Source organism: Chenopodium quinoa, unplaced genomic scaffold, assembly GCF_001683475.1.
Source record: "Chenopodium quinoa cultivar QQ74 unplaced genomic scaffold, ASM168347v1, whole genome shotgun sequence".
Classification (NCBI taxonomy): domain Eukaryota; kingdom Viridiplantae; phylum Streptophyta; class Magnoliopsida; order Caryophyllales; family Amaranthaceae; genus Chenopodium; species Chenopodium quinoa.
In genome coordinates, this window is record NW_018744290.1 from 2,333,767 (window position 1) to 2,341,363 (window position 7,597).

General features: G+C 29.9%; 1 non-coding gene across 1 annotated transcript; it reads right to left on the minus strand.

The window, feature by feature from the left end:
- Window positions 1-6,557: 6,557 nt before the first annotated feature.
- Window positions 6,558-6,630, minus strand: TRNAT-UGU. Its single transcript has one exon. It is a non-coding gene; the product is annotated as a tRNA-Thr (tRNA).
- Between the last annotated feature and the right edge of the window lie 967 nt (window positions 6,631-7,597).

Sequence of the window (7,597 nt, forward strand, 5' to 3'; positions counted from 1 at the left end):
ATAAATAAAAGGCTCAAAAAATGCAAACACTTTACAGTGTGGATTTCAGAAATCCATTTTCTAATTGGACTACTAGTCCATGATAATTTTTTTTATCATTAGCATTCATATTTCATTGGACTTCTTGTCCATGATAAGATTTTGATTTATTATCTTAGTTTCAGGTCGACATCCAAATGGACATATATTTCTGATCCCTTATGCACAAGTCCATTCCTTCTGCATATGCATATTATATATCGGTTTCATCATATACCGGCATCATATAATTCCTTAAGATACAATTTTTAATTTTCATGCTATTTTGACAATGATATCTGAATACGTTTCTCATTGGTACCATCATAACTTTTCTTACATCATAGGCCATCTATTGTAATAATTCAGATATCTGTACCACTTTTGGGGTATTTCATACACTATGGTATTTATATACTATCACAATATTAAAAGTGTTAATTGCACCATCTTACCACATATCATATTTTTATTTTGGAACCGATCATACAACCCACACTTCAGGTGTAGTGATTCAAGTATAATTGACAAGATTTTATCTCAATGTATACACATAATATGTGCAAAATGTATCTTCAACGCTATGCAACATGAGTCATAACTGAATACAAATCAAATCATAAATGTGCAACATATGTTGATAATATATAGACAAAAGTTGGCATATAAATTTTCAAACTACCATTATAGGGATCATCAAATTCTTTTCGATTTTCCAACTTTTAATTTGTTGATTCTTCTCCTCCTAAGTTGGTAAAATATCTCATTTATAGGGGCGTCTAATTCTATACCAACTTAATATTGCATTAAAATTCATTTCATGCGAGAATCACAATCAAAATTTATCTCTCAGAAGATTTGTATTAAACAACATTTATCTCTTCTGGAGAAGAATTTCAATGAAGAATCATTTCTTCATTAACTTTACATTGTATGTGTATTTATTATTACAATTTTCATAATATGTTCTCTTCTGGAGATTAATGTCAATGAGGAGACATGTGTTGTGCAGTTGTATGTTTTTCCTTCTTCTCTTCTTTCTGATGTACTGACATATAATAGCCCCAATCAAAAGAATTGGTATACAAGCGTAAATCACTTGCTTGTAATTCTACTAGGTGGTGATCTTATGGATCTTTGAAGACTTAAATAGTGTATTTGGTGAGCTTCTAGTCACCTAATACTTGACAATAATATATAAGTTATTTTGGTGAACTTCTGGTCACCTATTACTCTTTCGTATATATAAAAATCAAAACCTATTAACTCTTGAAATTTTCATCAACACAAATTATTATAGCTCAATCTCAATGTTATGTCTTGCCATTTAATTCATTTCATATATCTAATATTGAGAGAGTGTCAGCACATTATCATATGAAACTTTAGGTTTCCATAACGGGTATTTATTAAATCCCGGATGGCCTAATTTTTTAATTATCACATCCAATCACTTTTTCCTTTAGTATTTAATTGTGGTCAGTTTTATAATAATGGTGATCACCTTATTAGAGATACTTTATGCATGGCCATGAGTATGATGTGATATAAGTACATTAATGTGTATATTTCTACAATTGGCAAGACAATTAACTAATACCCATACTCCACTGGAGGATTGATTGTAATATTGATACATGCTAATCTTGTTGGACAACATTTTATACTCTTCTGGAGTACTTTATATAGTTATAACACATTTTAATGTACTAGAAATGATCTCTTCAGGAGATCTAGCAAAATGTGTCATTTTCTCAAATTTGTCATTGTCAATTATTGTTCATTTCCTCTTCCAAGGATTCTTACCGTTGTTACCCTTTGGATTACCACACTTCAAGTGTGCTAGTTTCAATAGCAACTGATCTTGTCCTTCTAGGACATCAACTTAATATGTACATTTATAGCTAGTGTATAGGTATGACATTTATTCATATCCATTTTCAGGATGGTATCATTCTAAATATTTGATTATCATGTGGCCACCTCTATTAAATAAATCATTGATATTTAGGCTAGTGTATCTACCAAATTGACCATCAACATATTTAATTATTCATGTGCAAGGTTTACATAAAAACCGTGGAATAAACACTATCTCCCCCTAATCCTTGCATATGGGGGTATAAAAATAGTCCAACAATCTTTAAATCCCTTGCTCCTTTTTAAGCCATAAATTCTTGTAGCAATGCATGTATCAAACAAAGTAAAGTTGTTCTTTTCCTCTTGCCTAATTACATGAATCTTTATATTCAAAATTCTCAAAAAATATGGGCATAGTGAATACATTATTCAACTAATTAATTAATCTTTTCACATTGTCATGCTTAGATTAATTTTATTTCAAATGAATATTATGTACTCATGTTTGTAATTATTATGAACTTTACATGAATGATAATCATCATGCAACACATGTACCTTTTAATCATAAGGCTCATTCAATTATTGTTCATGAACTTCTCTGGGAATGAGTAAATTATTTATCAACATTCATATATATGTATAGACAAAGTTCAATATCTTAAATGTGCACCCAAAAGACAATATTAGAACTGATCAAAAATATTTTGTACGTTTCTCTCTTGACATTGTGTTTATAAAATCACTTTAGTCTTGTGAACGGTGGACATTATCAGATCATGTATATATGACTCTTTATTAATTTAAGGAGCTTCAGGTCCTTACGTGTGAACAATTCATGTTCAATTCATACATTATTTCAACTTCATGTACATACGCATATAATATATTATATATAATTGAATTAAAAAAAAAATTACATCAACCAACATAAAATATTCATATTAAAACTGTGATAATCAATTATAATGCATGTACATGAACAATATCTAGAACTTACAGTCCATATATGGAAAGGAGTTTGCAATTAGTATATTAGTAGTACATTACTTGTTGTCAAATTCATCTTCAAACAAGTGCTAGCTAGCATGAATTGAGGTTGAACGGGCCAATAAAATATGACATCATGTATATATAAATAATCTCAATCATAAAATTTAAAGTACTTTTAAGAGCTTCAAAGAATCACAAGTAGATCATTCTTCGTATAGATTAGGCCACGAACATTAATCATATACTCGATATAGTATTGAATGATTTTAACAATACCAAGAAGGCTCAAGTAATTAACTAAATTTGAAACCTAAAAATATACTCGATAACATATACAAAAGCTACTTCAAGCAAAATAGGAAACTAAGATCATATATATATAGTTCAAACAATCTATGCAAGCATTACTAAATATTGACTTCTAATTAATAGATCTGACGAATGTATAGAGTATATGGACTTATAAAATATGACAAAATAAATTAGTATCAACAGATTAATCAAAAGTACAATATATAAAGCTTAGACGAATGTTAGTGCAAATAAAATCCCGTTGCACCCAATTCAATATATCTTAGAATTCTACCAACAGACAACTCTTTACACCAACCATTATCATCATCCACAACAAAAGTAAGCCACTTAAATTTTATTTTTTATTATTGAATTCATGAGAAACAAAAATGATAATATAAAAACCATTGACTAAAACAATTCGATCAATCAAAATTTAACCAAATCAATAACAGGCCCATGAACAATTATCTGTGAGTAAACCATATCATATCAATCATATAATAATCGATATACACCTTAGGTATGCCATATAAAAAAAACATAGTGATTAATTGCGGCAAAGAGACGCTGCGTGAAGTATTACCTAACTAATAAATTATAATCGTTATAATCATTAAATTCTGGAAGATTTAATTAATTTGTTATATGATACAATTTTGTGTAATATATAGATATACCAATAAATAGCCGCATGCATAGTAGACAAGACATAATAAAAATTAAGAATTCATACATAGGTGTTACAGACTATTATGATGAAAATAGAAACGATCGCAATTAAAAAAAATTAAGTCTACGTCAACAAAAACTCAAGCAGTAGTACTACTATAAATAATTCATTGGCAATTTACAGTGAACAATTATTTTATGCATCAAATGTAATCCATTAAAGCATATAATATTAAAAATATGGTTACACTTTAAATAAATAAATAAAATTAAATGGTGTCCTTGAATTTGGGGGACTCATATTACGAAGTATATATCATCAAGAATAATTGATGCATGACAAAATATATAAACGGATGTGCGACAATCATGTTTATAATTATATAGCTTCCAAATTCATAATTTAGTAGAATAGAATAGAAATATAGGGTACCTTTTCTAGCAGAGGAATTGTAACTCGGCTATGGTTGCTCAATAAGCTAGGGCTTGGTGCTGATAACGTGTTATGAAATTAAAGAGAAAGAGAAATTAGAGGAGAGAATAGATCTATATATTTATTACTCAATGATGTAGGGGTATATATATATCGAGTAGTCTAGTAGCTATACCGATTTCATCGAAGCGGAAGAATCAAAGAATTTTTCGATCCGATCAAAAAAGTTTTGATCGAAAGACGAAAAGAAAGAGAATCGAATAATCATTCTATGATGGAAATAGAATAGCTGGGAATTTTAAGAAAATTGTTGGTGAGCACTTTAAAACTAGACGGAAATTTTCTAATTTTTTTTTGAGAATTTTATGAAATTCTAGTCGAAATAAAAATCGAACCATGATCAAAAGGGATCCATTAATCGTCTATAATCTAAAAACCATAAACCCATCAATCCGTTGATTCAATTCGTTTCAATTAATTGATCGAAGCCGATATACTATATATGGAAATATGGGATATAGAATAAAGGATAGGAACATCATCTTCGCAAATATAAATCAATAAATATATAACAAGGAAAAACTTGTTTTTTTATTTTAATTAACTCCTACGAAGAAAGATTTTTTCGAAAAAATCTTCTATTACATTACTACTCATTACGTTGTATTATTAGTTTGTTTATAGTTAAATAGTATAGTATTGGTGCGTTAATCCTAGTCGTACCAAATTCATACAAACAAAAATCGAATATCGTTAGTAATAGAAATATCAACATAGTAATGGCTCGTTATTTCTTCGGTTTATGAGTCATAATCATTGTGTAGGAGAGATGGCCGAGCGGTTCAAGGCGTAGCATTGGAACTGCTATGTAGGCTTTTGTTTACCGAGGGTTCGAATCCCTCTCTTTCCGTCTTTTACTTTCACCTGATTGAATTCGCCAACATTTCTAACTTTAACAAATCAAATAACAAGAAATACTTTATTTAGAACATAAGAGTTGGGTCCTTCTTGTATTTTGATATATATTTCTTCGAATTTCGAATTGTTGCGATACCTAAAATACTGGAAATAAAAGAATAGACAAGGAGTGAAAATTTTTCTGTGTGTCTAGGATACATGAATAGGAAAAAACCGGAATGGGATAGAATATATGAGCGGGAGAAAATCTGGGGCAAACCCCCGACTTTTACTTTTAACCTTAAGTCATTTTCCGTTTCCAAAGGAAAGGGGCCAAATTGTCCGAACCCCTTTCTTTTGTATTTTAGTTAGGGTTACGTCTGACGAGAATAATATTCTACCACCACCAATTCATTGATTTGCAAACCGACCCACTTACTATCTATTATTTGATTGACTAATCCTTTATATGGAAATGGGTTAAGGGTTAAATGTTTAGGTAATTCCTCACGGGGGGATAAATCAAGAGAATTTTGAATTAGAGCTCTGGATTTTTGTTCATCCCTCGCCATAATAGTATCCTTGGGTTTGCAACGATAATTGGTATATCTACTATATGGCCGTTAACTAAAATATGTCTATGGTTAACTAATTGGCGGGCTCCAGGAATAGTTGGAGCCATGCCCAATCGAAAAAGGATGTTATCCAAACGCATTTCAAGTAATTGTAGTAAAACCTGCCCTGTTGACCTTTTGGCTTTTCTGGCGATACGAACGTATTTAAGTAATTGTCGTTCTGTAATACCATAATGAAAACGTAATTTTTGTTTTTCTTCTAGACGAATACGATATTGCGATCTTTTCCCGGAACGTGATTGGTTTCTAAGATCACTTCCGGCTCTAGGCCTTTTATTAGTTAGTCCGGGTAAAGCCCCTAGACGGCGTATTTTTTTGAAACGAGGCCCTCGGTAACGCGACATAAAGACTCCTTTCTTTATTTATTTTCTTTATTTATATATATATATATATATATAATATATATATATATATATATATATATATTCGATTTTACAAAAAAATCGAAATTAAAACTGAACTAAATGATAAATGAAATGAAATCCACTGAAGTGTTGGATTCTAATGAATAATGAAATGGGTTGTATATACATCATATACAAAATATATAGAATATTCTATATTTTGTATTAAAATATGTAAGTAAAAAGAAAAAGAAAGAGTTTTCCCGATTTGGTCTGTCGAGCTTGAACTCTTTTCTTTTTATTCCTAGGTGGAAGTTTCTACAACATAATCGATCGTTATTTTTTTTCTTTGTTCTTCGATTTCAAAGAAAAAAATATATAAAAAGCACAAATCCAAATAAAAATCGAAAAAGCCGGCTATCGGACTCGAACCGATGACCATCGCATTACAAATGCGATGCTCTAACCTCTGAGCTAAGCGGGCTCCCGGAAATTATACATGCACTGGCATTCAATAAACTACATTTTAGTGTAAGCTTATTCATTTTTATTATTTTATGATATAAATTTTTTTTTGAAAGAAATAGTTCAAATCAAATATCAAATAAATAGAAATATTTACTTTAGTTTTTTTCTTTCTATATAGATTCTATTTTTCGTCTAGAACGATTCGATTCTATTTCAATTAGATTTATAAATTCTATGAAATTTTATTTTCCAAATCCATTTCAAATCGAAATTAAAACAAAAATTCATTATGACAATTTTCATTATATCTATAATTCTAAGAAATGGATAACTATTAGAGTTATAAGAGTTTGCCTTAAGAAAACCTAAAATAAACAAGAATAAAAAAAATGAGAATCGATAAAGAAGAACTCTGGATTATATTAACATAATAAGATATTCTTCTGTGTGCAGCCGTAGACTATGATGACAAAAAAAAGAATCGACCCTTTGAGTATTCAAAATTTCATACAAAAATGAATGGGGCGAAGGATATAGATGGTATATATCCCTCGATATTGAATTGTAGCTACAGAAAGGATAGAATCATGTCTGACTAGACAAAATCAAAGTCAAATGGAGACTTCCGATAAAGATGAAGGAAGATAGAAAAAAAGGAAAAAGGCGAAAGCATTTTTCGGTATAGTAATCCATATTAAATCTAATGAATTCGACGGTTCCGTCAGAAATGAAAGAATAAAAGGGAAGGACATCACATGGAGATCCTAATCTTAAAAAGAAAGGGGGGGATATGGCGAAATCGGTAGACGCTACGGACTTAATTGGCTTGAGCCTTAGTATGGAGACCTACTAAGTGAAAACTTTCAAATTCAGAGAAACCCTGGAATTAATAAAAATGGGTAATCCTGAGCCAACTCTTTTTGTAAAAAGCAAAAAATAAAGATTCAGAAAGTAACAATAAAAAAAAAGGATAGGTGCAGAGA